The sequence below is a fragment of the Elephantulus edwardii genome, unplaced genomic scaffold (assembly GCF_000299155.1).
Source record: "Elephantulus edwardii isolate Elephantulus edwardi_28Jun2011 unplaced genomic scaffold, EleEdw1.0 scaffold00267, whole genome shotgun sequence".
Classification (NCBI taxonomy): domain Eukaryota; kingdom Metazoa; phylum Chordata; class Mammalia; order Macroscelidea; family Macroscelididae; genus Elephantulus; species Elephantulus edwardii.
This window is the reverse complement of record NW_006400017.1, coordinates 1,996,928-2,022,364: the sequence shown is the minus strand read 5'-3', so window position 1 is coordinate 2,022,364 and position 25,437 is coordinate 1,996,928.

Genomic DNA, 25,437 nt, shown 5'->3' with positions numbered 1-25,437 from the left:
GTGCGTTTGGCGCAGGACAGAGCAGGGTTTAGGGCTGTTGTGCATAGGGTTGCTATGAGTCGGAAACGACTCGACGGCACATAACAACAACAACAACATTCCTCAGAAATGGACATGATGCTTAGAAAAATGGAACATCAGCCAAAAAAGAGGAAGACCCTCAATAAGAGAGATCGATTCAGTGACTGCAGCAATGGGCTCAAGCGTGTCAGAGACAATCAGGACCACACAGGATAGGACAGGGTTCAGATATGTTGTTCATAGGGTCACTATGAGTCATATTCAACTCGACAACACTTAACAACAACCAGCAGTAGTAGTACTATTGTTACTACTACTACTACTACTACTACTACTACTCTACTACTACTACTACTACTACTACTACTACTACTACTACTACTACTACTATTCATTCATAGGGTCACTATGAGTCACCTACGACTCGACGGCACTTACCAACAACAACAACAGTACTACTATCAGGATCCCTGGTGGTGTAGTGTGTTTCATGTTATACTGCTAACTGAAAGATTAACAGTTCAAATTCACTACAATATTAAACCTCCCCAAACCTGTGGAGGATTGCCTTGGGTTGAAATAGACTAGATGACAGGGGACATATTACATAGTTTCAAGCAGCTGTTGTTCTTTGCTGCCATTCTGTCCTTTTGACCTCAGATTTATGGTGACCCTGTGCACAGCAGACTGAAAGGCTGCCCAGCACTTCACGCTTCCAATGGCCCACTGCAGGTGGGACTGTTGTTCTGTTACTCACAGGACTTTCATTGACTGCTTTGGGAAGTAGATCACCAAGGAATTCTCTTTCTAGTCCATCTTTAGCTGGAAGCTCTAATGAATCGCATTCTGTGTCATAGCAACACACAAGCCTCCACTACATTTTTGATAGATGTTCAGGAGGTGCACTGGCCAGGAATGGAACCCATATCTCCTGCATGAAAGGTGAGAAATCTACTGCTGAATTATCAATGGTGATAGAGACGGCTCACATCACACACCCAGCTGAAGAAGGTACAAACCTAAAGCAGCTTCTGTTGGTATCCTGAGATCTTTCCTGCCCTTTGACCTCTCTTTCATCTAGAACCAGGGAGGAAACTAGGCCCTATATGTTCCCAAGCTTAAGTGGTGAACTCCACCTTGACCAAGATTCTGCATCAGCCACTTGTATTGCTGCTTTAAAAGTATAAACTTTTTAAAAATTCATTTTAATGAAAGTTTACAGAAATTTAGGGTTTCCATTCATTCTTTGTTGCACTTTTCTCCCTGCCCCCCCCCTCTAAATTGTTCTCTTTGAAAAGTAAAAGAAAAATTCTTTGTTATACAATCCTCCAAGGCTTAATTAAAAAAAAAGAAAAGAAAAAGAAAGAAAGAAGAAGAGGAAGTATATAGCCTTTAAACCCCTTTCTGGTTGTACCTTATCTGTATAGAATAAGACTCCAGTCACTATTCACCCAGCTCACTTTTCTTTGTAGGCTATGTTATGCTAACCAATCCTGACGTCCCCTGATCCTGAGCTCCAAGGTCCAGCCACTCATTCCCTTAGGGTGTTTGGTGTTTGTTTATGGCTAAGAAGTTTTCGTAATTCTGTCCCCATTTGCACTACTATAGGCATTGACCTATTTGCAACACATACAGATGCTGTTGTTGCTGTTATGTGCCGTGGAGTCACCTGCAACTCAGAGCAACCCTATGCAAACAGCCCTGAACCCTACACTATGCTGTGCCAATCTCACTGTCTCTGACACACCTACCCCCATTACCCCAGTCACTGAATCAATCCATCTCATTGAGGGTCTTCCTCTCCTGCGTTGTCCCTCCACCCTCCCAAGCATGACGTCCCTCTCCAAGGACTGGTTCCTCATTGCAACATGTTCAAAGTATGTCAGACGAAGCTTCAGAAAGAATCCTTGCTTCCAAGGAACAGCCTGGTCTCACCCTCTCCATATCTATGCAGAAATGACCCAACCCAGCCCACTGCCATCAAGTCAGTTCCGATTCAACTGCTCAGAGAATTTCCAAGACTGTGCACCTTTACAGAAGCAGACAGTCTTGTGTTTCTCCTCTGGAATAGATGGCAGGTTTGAACCACTGACTTTTTGGTTAGAAGTTGCACTTTCTTTAACCACTGTGCCCCCAGTGCTACATGCCCAAGGGACGTGGTCATAGGTGTGCCCTCATGCAGCTAGTAGAGACAGCTCACATCATACCATCCAACTGAAGTGGAAGCAAGACTAAAGCAGCTTCTTTTCGGGCCCTGAGATCCTTCCTGCTCTTTGATCCCTCATTCACTGAGAACCAGGGAGGAAATTAGGCCCTATCTGTGCCTTATGTGGTGAGCTCTACCTTGACCAGGGTTCTGCTTCAGGGAGTGAGCAGAATTGGTAAAATGGTAAATGAACTGGTAAATGTGCAGGTATTTACCTATACATAACTGTTCTTCTTGCCTGCTAGCCTTTATATTCACTCTTGCATTTGACGTCTGTTATTACTGATAATGCCAAGTTGTGTAGTTGCCAGCATCCCTTACATACGTCTCTGTGTCTTCCTTTTCCTTGATATTATTGTGTTGATCGTTTGTTTTTTGAATGTTGCCTTTTGACCATGATGTCTCCTGAGACTAAGGTCATGAGTTCCCAGACCCCGTTCTTTCCCTCGAGGTATTTGGTTATGACTAAGAAGTTTCCATAGTGCTATGAAAGGTCCAGAGTTAGCCAATGGCAGCCCAGCATGTCCTGGTGACTCTTTTAAATTCATCCTGGGCCTTAAGGCAGAGTTCTCCTCCTTGTTGCTTAGACATGATCCTGTTATTTTGGCAAAGGTGGAGACTTCAGACACTCCGTGTGCTGCAGACCAGACCTGGAATAAAACCTAATCACCAAACTAGAAGTAGGAAAACTACAATTTGTTGAACAAATCTGGCCCACTGTCTGCTATTATAAATAAAGTTTTATTAAAACATACCCATGTCCATTGGACATCTTGTCTATTGCTGCTTTCACTTTACAAAGGCAGGGATTCAAAGTTTCAGTGGAGAGAGTAATGTCCTGTGAGAGTTAAAATATTTACTATCTGGCCTCTTATAGAAAAAGCTTGTCAGTCCTACTTTAACCCATGAGAATGGCAAAGGGATTTTAGGTTGTGATAAATTCTGTGAGTCCGATCCTGATAAAGAATCTCTCTAGACAATCACTCACAGGGAAGGCAGAAGAAATGCCCTGGATGAATTCTGACATGTTCTTGGTTCCTGGTTGGCTTTGTATAAACCACTTCCCCTCTCTGATACTAAGTTCGCCCCTCTGAAAAAGGGAACAATTTTGGGCTCCCTTCAAGTCTGAGCTGCTGATTGTGCTTAAGCAGTTCTTTATCCTGCCAGAGGTTATGTGATCCCATTAGCTATGGTTATGACTAAGAAGTTATGTGTGGTCCTGCTGGGCTCTGTAATCACTCTGGTGAGCCCAAGAGAAAGGAGGCCATGAGAATTATTAAAGCGACCAAGACTCAGGCAGGTGGAAATGATTTCCCCCAAGATGATGCCCCTTAGCATAGAATTTAGCACTAGGTGTGAAGACCAAGTGTACCCAGCAACAAAACATCTGAATGACAAATTAAAAATGAAGGCACAAACTCATCTCTGCAAGACAGAAGAGTCAGGAGTTTCCAAGAAAACCAAATGGTTATCCCCACTGTCTAGGAGAGAGCCGTGTCAGGTAGAGAGAGAGTGCGGGAGTGCAGCCAGGGAAGCAGAGTTACCTTCTAGGTGCTGCCATTAGTGGCTAGATATCCTCAGTCAAGTCATCAACCTCTTTGAGTTTTCTACCTTCAAAGGGGATATTTGTAAATCCACATGGAATCATTGTAGGGACTCAATGAGATGATGTATAAAAAGATAGTGTACGTAGAACATTCCCCTCAATGTTATTTGTTTGTATTCATATTTTTCAAAAGTTGATTATTTCTATAGTTGCCACACAGAAAAATTAGTTTTGCAGAGTCTAGATAAAGTTTAATGACTTATTCAAAAAAGCAAAACAAAACCTGCTGTTATCAAATCAGGTCCGACTTCCAGGGAACTTTCATTGAGTCCCTGTCTATCTTTACAGAAAGAGACTGTCCATCTTTCTCTCTAGGACTGGCTGGTAGATTAGAACTGCTGACTTTTGGCTAGCAGCACTACATGTTAAACACTATTACTGTTCTTTCCTCCAGAGCATGCTAATTCCCCCTCTTGTAATTTGGTTAATAGGTCAGGGAGCAATCTGGCAGGCAGGCAGCTGATGATCCAGGGCTGTTAAAAAAACAAAGCGAAACAAAACAAATCTCATTGCCATCAAGTCAGACCAACTCCTAGCTGACCCTCCAGCCTATAAATCGCATGGGAGTAGATTACCCATCTTTATCCTGCAGACCAGCTGGTGAAGGGAAAATCTCCCGTCAAGTGTAGCCTTTGTGGGTCAGCAGAGAAACTCCCTACAGAGCCTTATTCCAGGGCTGTAGGAGCTTCAAAACAGTGCATTTGAAGTCACTTTTGTAAACCATGCCAGGCTTTTCAAAAAGAAAGTATGACAGCATGGGTTACTGATACCACAGGAAGCAAATCTCTGGAACCCACTTTGCAATTCTCTGTGGTTCTGGGATAAGATACCCAACAGTAGCTGGCTCGATAGCCTCAGAACTAAAACCAGTACCAGCCAACCAATTGACTACAGATCAGGCGTATGCTGGGTGTTGTCCACACAGCCTCTCTGACTCCCTATGGTGGACTTTGCATTCTTAATTGGATATTCAGGGTCAGAGTTGGTGGACATTCGCTTCAGTCTCTCTCTTTGTAGCGTCATGTGTCTCTGAAGGCCCACGCTCGGTGGGATCCTTACATCATGTTGACAATATAAATTAGACTGATTAGGGGCTGACAACATCGTTAGGGATGATATACTATTTAGTAGTTGGCATTATTGCCTGTAAAATTTATACACGACAAACTGCTTTCTATCCCTGCCCAGTGGCATTCTGGCACCTGCTCAAATCATAAGAAATGCCGGGGTGTGAAGCATAGGCCAATCATTAACTGTCCCCAGGAGGTCACTCAGCCTTCCAGCCCTGCTGACAGATGGGCCTTTGATGAAATAGTGAAGTGGGAGAAGATTCTCTATCTATTCTTGGGAACCCAGGAATGTCCCCTAGCTCCCACCCTCTCTCTCAAAAACCTGTGTTCAACAGAAGAAAGAACACTCAGCTTAGCACTGAAACCTGAGCTCTGTCTCCAGACAGCCTATCCTCAGAGCCTCGGGAAGTCACTCCTCTTAGCCTCGGCTTTGACATCTACAAACTAGAAGTGAAAGGGCTCTATCATGAGGCACTGGTGGGTCCCTGGTAGAACTCCCCCTTCTGTGTCAGAAGCCCAGGTTCAATTCCTGGTCAACGGACCTCCTGAGAAGTCACCACTTAACCTGTCAGTGGACTTTCGTGTGTTGTTATGATGCTAAAAAAGTTTCAGCAAAACTTCCAGACTAAGAAGTCCTGGCGACCTACTGCTGGTAATCGGTTAATGAACACTCTGTGATCACCACAGTCATGCTCCACCTGGTCATGGGGGTGGTGCAGGATGAGGCAACAGTTTTTTCCATTGTACCCAGGGTCAGCATGAATCAGGGACCCACCTGATGTCAGCTCACAACAACAAGTATCTATATAATGGATCTCTTCCACAGATTGAATGGGCCAACAGATATGGAAGATATGGGGTTATTTGTCAATTCTTGCTGCATAACAACAACAATAAAATCTCAACTGTCAATGAAAAGTCAGCATTTCTGTTACTCACAGACCTGTAAGTAGTCAGCTAGGGATTTTCTTCTCTGTGCTAGGCTTGGCTGAACAGTTCTGTTTGAATGGTGGGTCTAGCTAAAATTGGGCTATTGATGTGAGTTCAGCTCTGGTCTGTTCTTTTTTAAAAAAAATAATAATTTTTTAAAATTTTAATTGGGATTTTAATGAAACTTTACAGAAAAGTTGGATTTTCACTCATTCATTGTTGTACATTTTACCTCCTGTCCCCCTCAACCAGGCCACTTTCATTTTAAAAAAATATTCATTCATTGTTATACAATTACCTCCCTCTCCTTGCTCCCCACAGTCCTCTTTGCAATGTACCTTTTATTCTGGGCTGTTGTCGTACGTATAACACTTAATCATATATTCCTTTTAAACAGTTATTTTCTTCTTCTGTTCTAATGCAGTGTTTCTGGTATGTTCTATATGTTTATCTTCGAGCCCACAAAGCAGTGGAAGCACCCACCTACAAGAAAGTCTTCTTTTAACAGCAGTAGAATTACAAGGGGTTCATCCAAAAGGTCTTCCTTTGCACCATGTTTGCTATTATTGGAAAGCAGGTTATATGGCTAATGTCAATTTCAAGAAGTAAGCTTGTATGTGCCTGTGGATGTGGAGAAGATGAAATGGACAGTTGAAAAATTATAATCGAATGCTGTGGTGCTGGAGAAGAGTATTGAATATATCATGGACTGCTAGGAGGACAAACAGGTTCATCCTAGAGAAGGTGAGACCAGGCTGATCTTTGGAGGCAAGGATTCTGAAGCTTAGTCTGACATACTTTGGATATGTTGCAAAGAGGAAACAGTGCTTGGAGAGGGACGTTATGCTTGGGAGGGTGGAGAGACAGCACAGGAGAGGAACATCCTCGATGAAATGAATTGATTCAGTGACTGGGGTAATGGGAGTAGGTGTGTCAGAGACAGTGAAGTTGGCACAGGATAGAGCAGGGTTTAGGGCTATTGTACATAGGGTTGCTATGAGTCACAGGCGACTCGATGGCACATAATAACAGTGCTCTTACACATATATGAGAAAGTACTGTTTCTTATCATTCTTTCTTCAGCCCCATTAAGAACAGAGAAGTACAGCATTCTGTTTGCCTGTCCATTGGCATCAGAGCCATTTACGTGACTGGAGCTAATCCAGCCATTTGAGCACCAACCCACTGGATTGGCTGTTTTGGTCGTCCAGTGGAACATATTCCCGGAGACTTGTTGGCTCTTCTGACCCCTGTCTGTACTTTGAGTGGGGCTAAGAGTTGAGTTGAATTGGCCAACTCCAACTTTACCTTTGCAAAAGGCAGAGGTACCAGGCAGGGAAATTGATTTCTGATTGCTAATTTACCCCTGCACTGCTTCATCAAGGTGGAAGGTACCTAACAGCCACCCCCAATATTTACTGGTAATGAAGAGCTTTCACAGATACAGTCTGTTCGCTATGGACCTGTACTGGGCTCCTAACCCCTATACCACCACTCTGGGGGATGTAATCTTGTAGGAAATGGGATTTTCTTTGTTATGTTAATGAGTCCACATCACTGCAGGGTAATCAAGAACCACTTCCGAGTTATAAAAAGAGCAGATTAGAAACAGAAGCAAACAGGAGCCCTGGGGAAGACAGATGCTGTGTGAGGTTCTTCTGCAAGCCAAGGAACCAAAGACAGAATTAATACAGTGGAGACCTGGATTTGAACTTTAAGCTTCTGAACTATAGGAAAATATAAAACGTTCTGGTCTTTAAAGCTACTCCTTGTGATATTTCTGTGACAGCAGCATTCAAAAGGGAAGGCAACTATTTTTCACAGCAGTTTTTAATCAGATCCATTTTATAGATAAGGAGACTGGGGCTCAGAAAGCCTCAGTGGCATGCCCTGGATCACACCAGGTGGGAGCGGGAGACCTGGGGAGCTGCTCCTGAGCTCAGGTTCTGCCTGCCCCTGGCTGTATGAAGGGGCTCCCTGCTCACCACGTTGCATATATGTCAAGGCTGTGCCTGGCTCAGCCTCGATCCCCTAACAGTAATGTCAGCCTGTGTGTCGGCCTATCTACCACAACCACAATGGTTTAATTTCTGCCATTTATATGAACAGAAATTACTCACTAAAATTTAATTTGGTAAATCTCAGTCTTTGTAAGCAGTTAATTCAATGAAGACGCGGCCCAGCAAGTCAGCAGTTACTCAAGCTATTTCCGTGCGGCCAGCCCCTCAGATAACAAAGCACGCTCCAGCATCCCAGGCTGTTTTAAATTCACATTCCTTCATTATTATGTCAAGGAAAGTCATTATGTGACTGAAGAAAATGCTTCCTGTCTAGAAAAATAAAACGCAATCTTGTGCGGCGGATTAGCATTTTCTGCCGGGTATTAAATGCGGAGCTCTTAAGGAGCATGATTTCTGAATTACGTGGTTTGATGATTATTTAACCACACTGGCTGGCGATAACTATTTATCTAGCCCCAGAGCAATTGCAGTTCAATAGACTTGTTCTCGTGTCCCACTGATCCCCTAGGGTTTCTGTCAGAACCAGACTGCCAGGGTTCTCTGCGACAGGGCAGAGGGTGGGGAAAGATGGAGAGCAGTTGACATGGACTGACACGGGTGCTCACAACACACTCGGATTTCCTGCCTGCAACAGAATGTGATGCATCTGTGACAAATGTGTGTGCATGTGTACGTGTACGTGTGTGCACTATCTCCATGTCTTAATTGTCGACTGTTATTCTAACAATAAAAACAACAATACAAGTGAGTGGCTTTAAAGACTAGGAATTTCTTTTCTCATAGCTCAGGAAACTGGAATGGGGGGACAGGGGGGCAGTTCTTTTTTTTTTTAGGGGGGCAGTTCTAAGGCAAGGATGTCTATATCAGCTACAGGTCAAAATCTACCAGTTGCTGTAAAGTCAGCTGGCATGTGTTTCAAATTAGAATTAACTGATGTTTTGGAAGTAGATAACTAGTTATTTCTTCTGAAATGTCTTTGGGTGGACTTGAACCTCCAAACTTTCAGTGAGCTGCTAAGTACATTAACCACCCAGCTGCCAGCAATCCTGATATTTGCACATGTATCTGCCTGCTGATGTTGATCTTTGAGTGGTATCTTCTCACATGGCATTTTGTTCTTTTTTATAAAACACCAAAATGATTCTGTTTATTTATACCTTACGCCACTAAGATCCATTCACTTAACAAAAGAAACCTTGTATTTCCAAATATGGTCATATTTCAAGTGTAGGTATTAGCACTTCTGTGTTTTCTTTTTGAAGAACATGGTTTAATCCGTAACAGCTTGTTTAACTAATAGAGTCCTGAGCTCTTGGGGTCAGATATAATACCTTGTTCATCTTTGCATCTCTAATGTTAGCCAATGTCTGCCACTCAGTTGTAGGTATTTCATAACTATCATTATTGGTCTGATGGTCACAAACGATATCAAGGAGCAGAGTCATATACAGTGAGTGTAGAGATGTAAGCTCCTTCTGGATTTTTTTAAAATTCCTTCATGTTTCTTTTCTTGTTGTGTACTGTTGAGTCAGACTTGACTGGCATAGGAACAGATTGGCCCTCCTTCTCCAGCACAGCATCTGGTGGATTTGAACCATGTGCCTTCTGGATTGCAGTGCAGCTTCTTTCCACTAGGCCACCAGAGCTCACTTCCATCTGGATTTTTATGTCTTTTCCTCACTGTTGGACGCTGAGCTCCTAGACTGAGACTCTGCTTGCCTGCAGAGAAAGCACTCCGGTTGAACCGTGTCTTGAGGTTTGGAAGGTGAAAAGGGAATCAAGAACAAAGAACTTGGGCCATGTCTTGTGGAAGAGACCAGGATGAAAGAAGAGACTTGATATGATGCTCAGGGAGGAAAACATGATGTTTTGCCTGATGCTTTGGCTTACGCTGTTGCAATGAATGACTCCAAGATTAGCAATGACTTTCAGATATACATCTCAGCTCTTACCACCACTTTCATTGCTTTAGAAGGGGATTAGGGAAGTCAGAACAGCAGGGCAGCAGAGGGCAGGGGACAGTTCTCAGCAGGCAAATTTTTAAGGGGGGGGGGAGGAATACGTTCCTAAGAGATTTTCCCAAAGAAGGATGGCTTGACCTGAGAATTGGTGAAGTTCATGTGTCAAGAAAGGCAAGACACTGGAGAGAATAGCAAAGAGGAAGTACATCAAGTAGAGGTCGAATGAGATGGCCTTTAAGGTCCTATGAGACTTGTGACTCATAATCCACATCTGATTGATTTGCCTCTGCTAGTTCAGAGAAAGCTGAGTCAGGAACTGAGGGAAAGGAGAGAAATGCTGGGAATTTGACCTTGAGGGCCCTGAAGAGGAGTTAACCAGGTCGGGACAGTTAAGTTGGAGGACCACACACCGCATTGCTCGGTGGAGCCATGTGTGACAAACAACTGAGAGGCTTAGGGGTATGAAGTCAGAGCTGCTGCAGTCTGAGAGACTCCGCAGAAGCGTAGGGAAGGCAGAGCAATCAGAGAGCACTGCCTGGAAGAGGCTGGGCTGGAGGCACTGCGGCATGAGGAGGTGAGAGTGAAGACTAAGAATTGATCAGAATGCGTGCATTTGGTGAATTGTGGCTCTGACCTGCAGAAATGGCATCAGGACAGTCCAGGAGGCTTTGGGGCACGAATCTACCAGCAGGTTGGGAAGGGGCGCTGCCTCTCCAAGGGACAGAGATGAGAGAACGTGACGTCAGTGCCAGGATAAAGAAGCACCTGGTTGGCTCCTGGGGGAGGAACTGCCAGCAACAGAGTTCTCACATCTTAGCAGAGATGGAGGGCACTGTGAAGTCTGACAGAGGCCGGGGGTATAAAGCAGAGGTTCAAGAATCACAGTCTTGTTTTGAAGCCCTGATTCTACCTTGTCCTCTAAATGTGTGATCTGGGGCAAGTGGCTTAACCTCTGAGCCTTCATTACCTTGGCTATAATACAGGGCTGAAAAACAAAATCTCTGCAGCTGCCCTGTGAAGACTGGTGTGATTAGCCGGGACCGTGCACATCAGCATGATTTGTAAACTCTGAGGTGCCCTGCACGCATGGGGCCAGCTGCTAATGGCAGGGCGTGCCGGCGCCTCAGCTGGAGAGTGGCAGGGGCTGACTTACAAGGCCTTGAGGCTCTGCTTGAAGGCCTTGAACTTGCCATCAAGTTGTAGAGCAAGCAATGTTCTTCCATTTAGGGGTTGAACTGATGGGACTGGCAGTGGTCCCACATATAAATGCCCGTCCCGAGGACAAGTCCCTGCTGGGATATCAGCCCTCCTCCCCTCCTACAAGTCAATGTCCGAGTAGTGTTGAGACACAGTGACCCACAAACTGTCCACAGTCTTCCCTAAAGGCCCTCACTGAAGCCTCCTCTCCTACCTTCTTCAACATGTCACAGTGCAGTCACAGTCCAAGCTGACTCCGTTGTACTGGTCTCTCCAAGAAGCAGACTTCCATGAGGCTGGATTTCTACCATCAGTCCTAACAACTTTCCTCAACTCCAAATGGATGGGGTCAGCTGTCTACAGGATAGTGTCACATGCATGGAGATCTCAGATGGGATGTTATTCATATGGAGCTCCTGGATCCCACCCTCTCCATTTCGCTCCTTCTGTTATTTTCTCAGCCATCTGCTCAATATCATCTTCTCAATGCCATCTGCCCAACTCCTCAGGTCAAGACCTGAGGCGCCACCTTTGACTCTGCTCTGGTCCCCTTATGCCAACAGCCCATCCATCTGAATGACCTGTCAGTCCCACCTACAAAACACACCTCAAATCTGCTTCCTTCTCTTTCTCCAAGCCCACTACTGCCACCCTATCCGGGCCCACTTCCTCTCTTGTCATGAGTAACATAACAGTCTCCTGACTGCCCTCCTGCCTCCGATCCCTTGGCTTTTTCAAGTCCATTCCTTGGAAAAGCAGCCAGGAACTTTTATAAGTATAAACAAAATTTTCTTCTACTTCTTAAGGTCTCCCCGTGGCTTTCTGGTGTCTATGAAATAAGAACTAAAACTCTCAAGTGGAAATTAACTGGCTCTGTGTTAAAACACAGATAGAGTTTTAGGGCATGAAGACAATGGTGTAGAGAACACTTGCAAGAAGTCTGGCTGTGAATGATAAGGGATTAAGCTGTAAATGAACAGTCATGGAAGTGGCCTGATGTAGAACAACGAGTGCTGCCTCGGCCTGCTCCACCATCATGACTGTTGGATGTATCAGTTCACTGCTGAAGCCACTGTGTTCTTTGAAGCTTCCCCACCTAAGGGGTGCACCTGCCTGCACCATATCACACAGCAGCTTACAGTATTCCATGCTGTCCTCACTGGTTGATTTTCAAAAGTCAAACACGAGGTCTTTATCCTCAGTCTCAAAAATTTCATTAAAACCTGTCTTAAAAAAAAACCCAACCCTGTCTCCCAAGATTTGCATGCATGAAACCAAATCTACTTGTAAACTTTCACTGCAATCAAGGTTTTAAAAAGAAAGAAAAAATAGATTAAAAATAACAACCTTAACAGGAAAATAAACAAAAACACCCACCTGTCCACTATGGGTAATCCTGCAGGTATTTGAAATACCATAGCTTCTAGCATGACAACAGTACACAAGTCATCTCAGCATAACAAAGGGATCGGTTCCTAGGACACCCTCTCAAAAAAAATGCTTATTCATTTCAAGAGAGTAACTTGACAGCTAAAAAGGCTGAAAGACATCATCTTAAGTACTGATCAAAGCGAACAACTCCAGGCATGAGACAAACCATAGCACGTGCCACCTGATGAGATCCAGAGAGAAGCTGCCGCGTCACCGCTGTGTGCTATTCTTGCCAAAGACGCACAACCTGAATCTAATCACAAGGAAGCATCAGACAAACCCAAAATAACTGACCTGTAATCTTCAGGAGTGCCAAGGTCTTGAAAGTCAAGGAAAAACAAAAACCACCCAGCAACTTTTCCACAATACAGCAGGTTATCCAGGGACATGAGGACAAAAAGCAGTAGCACATGGTTTTGAAATCAATCTTTCCACTAGACAGCATATTATTGGAACAATGGGGGGAAATGTAACAAGCTCTGAGAGTTAAGTGATTAATAGTTCATTGCTAATTTTCTGATTTTGATGTTGTATTGTGATTAATATAGGAGAATTCGTTTATTTGTAGAAATATACATTAAAATGTTGGCGAGTGATAGGCATCAGATCAATCAACTGTTCACAAAACGTTCAGGAAAATGCCAGTTTTGAGTTTTTGTTTTCTTGTATACTTTATGTATCTAAATTTAAATTACATTTTTCTATAACTGTAGTACTGTGAAAATAAAAACTTTGTAAAAAGCAAACTCCTATCTGGGGCCCTGGCAACATGCCATCTTTGTGCATCAGAGATATAAAGGCCCCTAACATCTGTAGTTGGAAGCAGGAGTGGCATTCACTTCCTAAATAACATGTCTCCAGAAACTTTATGAACTTTGATAAATGTCGATAGTTGTAGAGGAGCTTCAGGCCTTTCATTCCTAGAGTCACCATGAGTCATGCTCAATTCAAAGGTGATCAACAACAACGTCTGTAGGGAGGAAGCTCTGGCGGCCCAGTGGTAAGAATCTGTGCCCAAAGGCAGGTAGTTCAAATCCACTAGTTGCTCCACTGGAGAAGGATGGGCAGTCTCCTCTCGTACAATTAACTATCTCTGAAAACCCTATGGAAAATCAGCTGTGGGTCGTTTCTGACTCAATGGCACACAACAACAGCAACCCATAAGGGGTTTTGGTGGCCTAGTGGTAAAGAGTTGCACTGCCAGCCCAAAGGCAAGGCAGTTCAAATCCATGAACTGCTCCACAGTAGAAAGATGGGCAATCTCCACCCATGTGATTTACAGCCTCTGAAAAACCTGGAGGAGGATCAACTATGCCTTGGTTCTAACTACTTTCTGCAGGTAGAAGTCCAATTTTGCCAGCACCATTTGTTGAAGAGGTTTCCATTTCCCCATTTGATAGCTTTGGTTTCCTTATTGAAATATTCTTCCATATTCGTATTGGTTTGCATACAATAATTCATACACATTGTGTTTTGTGCCTGTAAATTGTGTTTTATACAATCTTTCATCTACATTCACATTATATTTTATGTGAATTATACTGTTGATTAAGCCAATTTTCACCCCAGTTAGCCTATAAACCTTAATGGAAGGAGACTGCACATCTTTTATCCAAGGAACCACTGGTGAGTTCAAAGCACTAGAGACCAGCTAGCTGAGAAACACATATCTGGTGGTATAGTCCACAGCAAACTGCTCTGCAGAGCCAGAAGCCCTCTTGTCTTCTTCCAATCCACCAGTAGATCCCTGGGGAGAAGATATCCCACTGAGATTTACAGCCTCCTTGACAAACTTATGGAGAGCCAGTGTGAGTTGGAATCAACTCACGGCAGTGGGTAACATAGGTATAACCGGGTTATAATTGACACCTTGGTAGAATTTGCTCCTTTCTGGAAGGTTCTAGGAATGGATATGTTTCCTTACCTTTTCTAGTCCCTTGAGGTTTTTTGAAACTTCCCATATTTCTTTGCTGACAGCTCCCTCCCTCCATCTTCAAAGCTAAGAATGTTGCATCTCTGTGTCTTTCATAGGCACATATTGTTGTGAATAAGATGATAATTTTGTCTCTCTTATGCCCCTTTCTTCTACTTTTAAGGACCCTTTGGACTGCATTAGATCCACCCAGATAATCCAGGATTATTACTGTTGTTAGTTGACGTCAGAGTGACTACTGTTACAATGGGTGTTGATTGTGGATCCAAGTAAACAAAATCATTGGCAACTTCTATCCTTTCTCCATATACCAGAATGTTGCCTATTGGTCCAGTGGTTGGGATTTTTTGTTTCCTTGATGTTGATATGTAGTCTATATTGAAGGCTTTAGTCTTTGATCTCCTTCAGTAAGTGCTTCAAGTCTTCTTCAGTTTCTGCAAGCAAGATTGTCTCATCTACACGACACAAGTTGGTAACTCTTCCTCCAATCCTGAAGCCACTTTCTTCTTTGTTTATACTAGCTTCTTGAATTATTTTCTCAGCATGCAGATTGAGTAAGTATGGAGAAAGGATACAGCTCTGATGCACACCTTTCCTGATTTTAAATAATTCAATGTTCCCTTAATTCATTTGGACAACTGCTTCTTGATCTATGTAAAAGATGGTGTAGAAGTTATCTCTATTAATATAATTAATAATCACTTTTACAAGTAAAATCTTGCTGAAGAATATTTTAAAATTACTGGAATAGTACATCAATAAGGAACTTTTAGGCATTGTAACAGAAGTAATATCATTGCTAATGTCAGATGGATCTTGGCTGAAAGTAGTTGTTTTTGTTATTGTTGTTGTTATGTGATACCGAGTCCACTGTGATTCATATCGACCCTATGAACAATGGCTCTGAACTCTAACCCTATCCTGAGCCAACTTCACCATCCCCAACATACCTGACCCCAATGTCAAAGTCACTGTGTCAATCCATCTCATGAGGATCTTTTCCTGTGCTGATCCTCCACGCTTACAAGCATAAGGGATTTTTTTCAATGACTGGCTCGAGGAGAAATGTGATTTCACCCTCTCTAGGTCAGTCTTGTTAGTTCTCTTTGAAGTCCAGGTTATATTCAGTAATCTTCTCCAGCATCACAACTCAAAAGTATCCATTCTTCTTCTGTCATCCTTAGTCATTGTCCAGCTGTCATATACATTTGAGAAGATCATGGCTTCTATCAGGCACACTTTTGTCTTTAGACAGACACTGTAGCTCTTTAGCACTTTGGAAAAGTTCTTGACAGTAGATTTTCCCAGTGCATTTGGTTTTCTGATAGCTGGTGTCAAGGGTGTTGATTGAGGATCCAAGCAAGATGAAATTGTTAACAACTTCAATCTTTTCTCCATCAATCATGATGCTACCTACTGGCTTGGTAATAATATTTTTGCTTTCCTGATGTTGAGATACAATCCATATTGAAGGCTGCAGTCCTTGATCTTCTGAGGCAAGTGCCTCAAGTCCTCCTCCTCAGTTTCAGTGAGCAAGTTTGTGTCATCTGCATAATGCAGGTTGTTGATGAGTCTTCCTTAAATCTTGATTCCACAATCCCCTTCCTAAAGGCCAACCTTTCAAGTGATCTGTTTGACATATTGATTGAAAAGATATGGAGAAAAGATACATCCCTGCTTCATTCCTTTCTTGATTTTGAACCATGTAGCATTGCCTTGCTCTATTTGGACAGTGGCTTCTTGATCTAGGTATAGGTTTCACATGAGCACAATTAAGTGTTCTTGGATTCCCATTCTTCTACCTCCAAACCCTTGTTAGCTGGATCACTTGTCAACATCACCTGTCTGATGGGGGCCATCTTCTTCTCTCTGATTCTACCCTAAGAGTCCTGTCTATTCTTTCTCCAGATTTGAGGTAAAATCTGATTAAGTCTTTTTAACTGTACTAATTGTGGTATTAGAGAATGAGGACTAAACTTAGGGCTAATGTAATTAGGAAAGGCAGGAAATACAATTTGATTAGGCACTCAGTTGTATCCTTCAGGGTCATCTCACCTAAAGAACCTGCATTGACTGGCATAAACTTTCTTTTGAGGAACAGAAAAGAGGCATATGGCACAAACTCATTCCTTCTGGAGCTCCTGGAAAGAACTTACCTGCCTGAGGTGACCTATAAATATATTCAGTCATTGTTCAGTGGTAGAATTCTTGCCTTCCATACGGGAAACCTTAGTTTGATTCCCAGCCAATGCATACACAACCATCAAGCATCTGTCAGCAGAAGCTTGTGTTTGCTATGATATTCAATAAGTTCCAGAGATGTTTCTAGATAAGATAGTTTAGGAAGAAAGGCCTGGAGATCTAACTTCAAAAATATGCCAATGAAAGCCTTGTAATCAACAATTTGATCCTCTAACAGATCATGACATAGGATTAGATAGTGGTTTGTGCATTTTGCATATTGTCATAAATCAGGGGCTGATCTCATGGGAGCTAATGACAAAGCACAGCATTAATGGATCACTTATCAATGTCGCCTGAATGATGGGGGCCATCTTCTTCTCTCTGATCCTAAACTAAGGGTCCTGTCTATTCTCTCTCCAGATTTGAGGTAAAATCTGATTAAGTCTTCTTAAGAGCTCTTCACTATTGTGGTCCTGGACTCTGTCAGCCTCACCATCACCACCATTATTCTCTTATCAAATCCAGGACTGGTGACCTTCTGAACAAGAAGACTATTTCTTTGCTTTCTGGATGTGGTACTAGAGCAGTTCTAGGTTCTAGGGTCACTGTGACTCTGGGTTATTTTCCTCTTCTCCTGCATGGGAATCCCTTGAAAACCACTTGCTCATCTCTCCCCATATCTATTTACAAAAAAAAACCTGTACTAATCATTGAGAAGCTATGGTGCATTCACACAATGGAATACTGTGCAGCACGAAGGAGCAATGATTTTGTAAATCACTACCTAACTTGGGAGGGACTGGAGAGCATTATGCTGAGTGAACTAACTCAGTCTCATAAGGACAAATACTGTATAAAACCTTTATTGTAGAATGAGTATGAGGATCAAAGGGATGGATGTGGGGGAGCAGAAGGGTGAGGATGGCTGGGGGGTGGAGGGTGGTTAATCATAGGATCATACAATTTGATGGGGGAGGGGTGAAAGAAGTGGGAAAGATCCAGTGTGAAAAACAATGTATAAAAACTTTGTAAATAAACCAGTATTGAAACAGATGAGGGAGGGATCTGTTTAAAAGGGATATATGAATGGATATTCTTATCATTACAGAAGTCCACAGTGAAGGCTGCATTGTGGAGTGGACTTGTGGGAGGGATTGCATAACAATGAAGGAGTTTTTCTTTTCAAGAAGAGTGATTAGGGGGAGGAGTGGGCAGGGAGAAAAGTGCAACAATGAATGACTGAAATACATAAGTCTCTGTAAACTTTCATTAAAATTAATAAAATTAAAAAAAACACCAAAAAGCAACTGTACAAGTTATATGCAATTCTATGTTCTGGGCATATAACAAACAGTATGCAAGATAGACACAGCTTTTTCCCTCCTGTGGCTCAGTCTACACCGCCTAAGATATTACTTTGATCTTTAGTGTAAGCATTAGGTGGGGAAAGGATAGAAAATTTTCCCAGGGGTAGTTCAATTCTCTGAATCTGTACCTCTCCTTATTTATTCATTTTAAATTTATTTAGAGCCACAAACGTCTTAGCACAGCTAAAGAAAATTACTTACTTGTTCCCTTGAAACATTAGCATGTACTGCTACCTCATATTTGTTCACTCCCTCTCATACACACTATTTGCAAATAATATTTAACTATCAAGACACCACTAAAGTTTTGCAGATTTCAAGTAAGAAATCTTGTCTTTTTGCCAGCTCCATCTAATTCAGGCAAGCCTTTACTTCCCTCTAAACAGTTTCAATTTCCTGGAAACCATAGAATCGATGACTCAAAAAGTTTAGAGATTTCTGAATAATAGCTCAATTTTAACCTAACCCTGTGGATATTCACAGTTGCAGAGCAAAAATGACAGATGCTAACTCAGGTAGTAAAAAGGGGGGGGGGGCAATTACTCTCTAGATTTGCCAGAGACAGAAGGTGTGTAAAGCAAAGGATACTGGAATAGCTATTATTTCTACCTCATGTAAAAAAATAAGTTTCATGTTCAAGTGAATTTCAATCTCAATGAACTGAGAGTTTCCAATTGTGTATTCTGACTTTTAGGCCATAATGAACAGTTTCCTTTTGAGAGGCCCCTGCTTCAAGCTGAGCCCAAGGACACTACTCTCTGAGCTGGTACAGTGATAATTAAAGCAAAGCCACAGAAAGGAATCTTTTCATCAGCTAGTACAATAAGTGTTCAAGGTTTGGCTCATCTATGCTTTAAAAATAATGATGTCTTCATGTTCGGGGAGGGGGGGGGAATGTCTGCCAATTCTATCCACACACCATTGAATTCTTAAGGGCACCCTTCTGCACTCATCCGTGAATAACTGAACATGCACACACTGCCCATTATAATCAGAGCCTGAAAACCAAGTCCCCAAGCACTCCCTATTCCCTATCCTTTAGCATCTTGAGATCCCAGTCTCGAAATCAGAACACAGTCCTGCCTCAGACTATTCAGAGCTGAGTTGGTGCTGGCCATGGTGCTGAAATAAGAGTGTCCTGTCTGACTCTAGGTCAGCCCTGACTACTTTCTCACTTCTGAATATTGTCTCTAGGACAAGATTACATCAGATTGCACCAGGGGTTTAATTTTCTAAAATAATGTTTCCCGGAGCATTTCCAGGGACTTCTGATATACATAATCTTACTCTAACTCCCCAGCTTCCTTCCTAGTCACTCTCTAGCATGAATCTCCTGTTACAGCCATGCAGTATGCCTTACCGTTTCTCCCATGCACAAAGCTTCTCTATAATTCTAGGTCTCCGTGCATGTTGTTTTCTGAGCTATAAACAAGCATACACACTTTGCATCATTCCTACTGATTACTGATTCTTTGAGATTTTGCCCAAGTGTCAATTGCTTTATAAAGCCTTCCTTGATTACTCACAAGCTCTGTTTCCTTTACTTAGAACACTCTTAACCTTCATTGCAGAAAAAATTAATACCAGATTAAATTAATCCCACTTGACGTTCTTACATTCCCTTGAGTTTCCCCTCTATCATGTTGTGTACCATGTAATTTCCTTTTTAACAAATACCTTCTCCACAGAACATCTATTCTTTTGAAGCCATAGGCCCTGTCTCTAGGATAGGGGGACTATCCTCATCTATCTGTCCTTATAGCTCCTTGTCTCTCGTTTCTAAGTGTAGGATCTTCACGTTGTTGTTGTTGTGTACTGTGGAGTCAGAACCCACCCATAGCTGACCCTCATGGAGAGGGTTTTCAGAGGCAGTTAATCACACGGGAGGACATTGCCCATCTTTCTTCCACAGAGCAGCTGGTGGATTTAAACCACATGCCTTTGGGATTGCAGTGCAATATCTTTCCACGAGGCCACCAGAGCTCCCTAGTTTCTTCATAGAGGAACTATTTTGAACTACTTGCAAAAGGTGTATTTATTTCATCTGTTGAGTCTTCTGAGTGTACTTATGCCATCATTGTGTACATTCTTCACAAGAAAGTTAGGGAAAACATAAAAGACAGTGAAGGAACTCCATTAATAAAAAGATGATGAAGCAATTTAGAGAAGAGAAAGGAGAATATTTACTTTTGCTTAATAGGTGGTTAGTGTAAAAGTTGACATAGATATAGGAACAAGATTCTCAGGCAGAGCTTTAAGGGAGAGGGGTGGGGAGAATCAAGCTGTTTATGTTTAGAAGCTAAAGGCATTTTTTCATTCTGATTCCCAAATACAGATCATTCTCATAAGCCTGCATGGCCTCTTGACCATCATAACCCCATCCTCAAGGGAGTCAAGTGAATCCACTAAGCCACTGTTCTTCAAATAGGCAAAAATCATTTATCAGAGCTTCTGGCTATGGGGAATTGACTTCCTTCTTTCTTCCTCCCCTGAAACCAGCAGGAGATTTTTACTTGCTCTGCAGACTTAAGCTTTTCTCTCAGTTAGAAGGTCCCAAGGTCTAGACTGAAAGTAGGGATTAGTAAGCCATCTTGATTCCATCCAGTCATGTTCCTCTAACCTAGACATTTTTAATGAAAAGTTTATGCTTCTTGTGTCAACTCCGTCACTTCTCTTTTGGTTTGAGTTCCCCCTGAGGAAGAGAGTTTTATTTACCATTTATTCTCTCAAAAACACCAACATGTGCCAATTAATTTAGTCATTCATTCCACAAACATCTATCATGCACCTCTGGATAAGGTCAGTATTACACCCAGGACTGAGCATAGAGAGGAAGATATGATATGTTTCCTGACCTCAAGGAGCTCACAGATCAGTGAGAGAGACAGAATGAAAGGTAAATTACTGAAATAAAATGTGAAAAGTGTTACAATTCAGGATGAGTAAAGTGCTATGAAAACATGAAGTTGATGGATGGGTTCTGCCTGGAGGAGTAGTGGATGGCTTGGCATAGAGGGAAATGTTTATACCAAATCTTAAAGAATAACTAGCTTTCCATACAAATAAAAGGATGGAGGCCATTCTGAGTACAAAAAGGCTCCGAAGTCTGAAAGTGTACAGCATTTTTAAGACCTATCTGATAATTTATGCATCTTCCCAGAGCACCAGGAAAGAGATAAATGGTAAAAGAAAGGCATACAGACATGGACAACAAGTCGGGGCCAGATGAAAGGGAGTTTGAATGCCAAAGGTAGAGACATAGACTTTCTCCCAGGGCCTGCATACAAAATCAGTCAAAGAACAGAGGCCAAGGAGGATCTTCCATTTATAAAGGTGCTGCTTTCTCAGCATGCTGACCCAGTGCCCCAGCACTGCACTGCTTGTGGTCTCCCTGGGCTCCTCCTGTCTTCTGAAAGGCATAAAAGAGAAAGGTCAGAGGAAGCTGGAGACCTTGTATAATTATTCTTTTGACAGTGATTTTCTCAGAAGTGTCCTTTTGGTTGTGACATGATTAATCTTTCTGCATCCATAATTTAGCATTTCATCAAAGTGCAGATGGAATGACAAGGGCCATATACACTTCCCAGACCACTGGGACATGCCCAGGATGCCCAATATACTTCATCAAGTTTGAGAAAGTTAGCAGTGAAAAGAGAGAAAAGATGGCCTAGTTGACTAGAGAATATGGTCTCTAAGAGATTATCAGCTTCTACAAGGAAAATGAATGTTTTCAGTCTAAATGCCCCTGAAGAAGTATCATTCCCATAAAGAGAATACTCATACCTCTCTTTTGCCTTTGATGTCAACCTCAAAGCAGAGAGATAGATAAAGAATAAGAATTAAGTACTACTTTGGGCATCTTCCCCCATCCTCCTCGCTCTTGTCCACTCTCCATTGTTGTTGTTGTTGTTAGGTGCCATCGAGTTGAATATGACTCATAGTGACCTTATGAACAAAAGATCTAAACCTAGTACTGTCCTGCAACATCCTCACACTTCCTGACACACAAGAGCCCATTGCAGCAGTCACTGTGTCAACTGACCTAGTTGAAGGTCTTCCTCTCCTTCACCAACCCTCCACCCTGCCCACCAACCACCCTTCCTCTCCAAGGAATAGCACCTTGTAGCAGTAAGTCCGAAGTATGTGAGGTGAAGCCTCATCATTCTTTCCTTCAAAGAGCATTCTGGTTGCACCCTCTCCAGGATATATCTATTCATTTTCTTGGCCGTCCATAGAAAGTTCAGTGCTCTTCTTCAACACCACAGCTCAAAGGCATCAATTCATTTTCTGTCATCCTTATTCATTGTCCAGATCTCAGATGCATAGTTAGTAATCAGAAAGACCATAGCCTGAATTAGATGCACCCATTGCCATTACCTGTGGTTCTTATGTACCATCGAGTCTGAACTGGCTCATAGCTGACTCTCCAGTGAGTTTTCAGAGTAGTAAATTGCCCTAGAAAAGATTGCCAATCTTCTGCAAAGCAGCTTGTGGATTCAAACCATGTGCCTCTGAGTTGGCATCACAATCCCGTATTGCTAAGCCAGCTAGAGCTCACTCTTGCCAATGTCAGTTCCTAGTATAAATGTCAGCCACCTTCTCCTCTTGACATGTTCACTGAGTGAAGGCAGCTTGGACTTGGTGGAGAGTACTCCAGCCAATAAGGTCCCCTAAGAACTCACATCATAAAAATGAAGCCCATCTTGGAAGAAGACTCCAAAAGAAAAGGCATGAAGCCAAAGACCAGCCCCAGCCTTGAGGCACAAAGACCAGAACTGTGGGATTCCAGGCAAAGACCAAGTTGTTGATGTTTAAATAGTCAGTGCCCAAAAGGGCCTCCTCCCAGTCTCATCTCTGACTCAGGCAAAATCTCAGAAGATAAAAGGTAAGGAGTAGCAGATGCAGTTCTTGGCCTTAGGAAACTCACTTTCCAATCAATGGGAACCACTCACAAGCTAAAGCATTCCAGGATCAAGCCAGCTTCTTATAGCCAAGTTGATTAGCAAGGATAATGTGAACAGTTAACATGTGGGACAGCGAAACAAAAAGTTGGAGGTATGAGTTCACTCAGCGGATCAGAGGGAAGGTGAGGAGACCTGCTTTTGAAAAATAAGCACAGAAAATCTTCAGGAGTACAGCTCTACTCTGATACATATGAAATCAACTTGAGTCAAAGTCAACTTGAAAGCAGCAGTTTAGAGCATTTCCTTTTTTCTTTTTATTATATCGAATCCATTTTCTTCCCCCATCCTTCTCTCCCCAGTGGGAAACTCAGCACTTCTCTGAGAAACCTATGTCCAAAACAACTGTTTCCTTGTCTGTGCATCCATATCCGTCTTACATGCTTGTTCTTGTGGTTTGACTAGTGAGTCAGCCTCTCTTATTAGATGGTGTGTTTCTTGAGGGCAAGGTGTCTGGCACCTAGTAGGTTCTCAAGACAATGTCCAGAGAATGAAACAGTGAATAACATTTTTGATCCTGCGTCAGGCCTACTTTGTAGCTACAACCCTACATGCCTAAATCCTTTGTCCCTGGCTTTACCCTAAACCCAAGATCATTTTCTATCATTATTTATGGCAATGTCACCTCAACTATTTTGATGAGTCACAGAACTGAGTTTCCGGAGAACATCAGTGATATTATCCATGACTCAGCCAGGCCTGTTCACTTGGTGATAGGACATTCCTGTCTCAGACAATGAGGATTCTCTGCTAACCAGTAAGATCTGTGTGAGCTGAATCAGTGTGGTGGGACGTCATCACCATGTGGACATTCTGTCTTGAACATATATTAAGAAATTACTGCATACTACATGCACTGCTGTGTACCATGATGCATAAGTGTACGAGGCAGAGTCCTATCTTCATGGAACCCCTGTTTTATCACTGGGAATGAAAACTGTGCATGAATGTCTTGATACATTGAAAGGAGGCACAGCCTCCGAGAAGATCCTGTAAGGTACTGTGGAACTGCATGCAGGGGGTGGTGTCACAGAGGGCCTGGAAGAGGATGGGATGTCTCTTCTGGGCCACCAACATAGGAGTTGGGAAATAATTTAGCCTGAGGATAGAAGGCCCACAAGAATGGCATAAATCTTTATTTTCTGGAGCACATAGAACACTACTTGGCCCGTATATGTTAGAGAGACTTAGTCTTCATATACAGCTACAGCATCTTTATCAGTGTGCTTTCCAAATGTTAACTTACATAACACCAGTAACAGATGAGAATAGAGAAGCACAAGACTAAGGTCAATCTAGTCCTAAATCCTAGATTGGCAATAGTTATAGAAAAGGCTTCAGGCCTTTTGTAAATATTTATGTTGTTGTTTTTATGTGCCATCGAGTCACCTACGACTCATAGCGACCCTATGTACAACAACCCTAATCCCTGCTCTATCCCTTGCCAATTTTATTGTCTCTGACACACCTATTCCCATTACCCCAGTGACTGAATCAATCCATCTCATCAAGGGTCTTCCTCTTCTGCCCTGTCCCTCCACCCTCCCAAGCATGATGTCCCTCTTCAAGGACTGATCCCGCCTAGAATACTTGCCTCCAAGGAGAAGCCTGGCTTCACCCTCTCCGGCACAAACTTGTTTGTTCTCCTAGGAGTCCATGGTATATTCAATACTCTTCTCCAGCACTAAAGCTCAAAGGCATCAACTCTCTTTCTATCGTCCCAGGTCATTGTCCAGCTCTCTGATGCATAGCAAGTATTTGCAAAGATCATGGCCTGTATGAGGTGCACCTTAGTCTCCAGACTGATATCGTTACCCCTCAGTACCTTAGAGAGGTCTCTGACAGCAGACTTCCCCAATTCGTCTTTTAATTTCCTGTTTGCTGGTACCAAGAGTGTTGGCTGTAGAGCCACACAAACTGAAGTTGTTAGCAGTCTCCATCTCTACACCATCTATCATATTGCTGCCAATTGGCCCAGTGGTGAGAATCTTTGTTTTGATGTTGAGCTTCAATCTATACTAAATCTATATCAAAGACTGCAGTCCTTGACCTTCTGCAGCAAGCCCTTCAGGTCCTCCTCAGTTTCAACAAGCAGGCTTGTGTCATCTGCATAATGCAGATTGTTGATGAGTCTACCTCCAAGCCTGATGCCCCACTTCTCATAGAGCCCAGCCTCCCATATAATCTGTTCCACATATAGATTGAAAAGATATGGAGATAGGACACATCCTTGATGCACACCTTTCCCAATTTTGAGCCATGCAGTGTTTCTTTGCTCTATTCTGATGACTCTCTCCTGGTCCTAGTATAGGTTTCACATAAAAGCATAATCAAGTGTTCTGGGATTCCCATTCTTCTCAGAGTCAGCAACGGTTTGTTGTGATCCACACAGTCAAATGCCTTTGCATAGTTAATGAAACACAGATAGAGATAGAGATAAAGATAGAGATAGAGATAGAGATGATAGAGATAGAGAGATATCTATATCTATATCTATATCTATATCTATATCTATATCTATATCTATATCTATATCTATATCTATATCT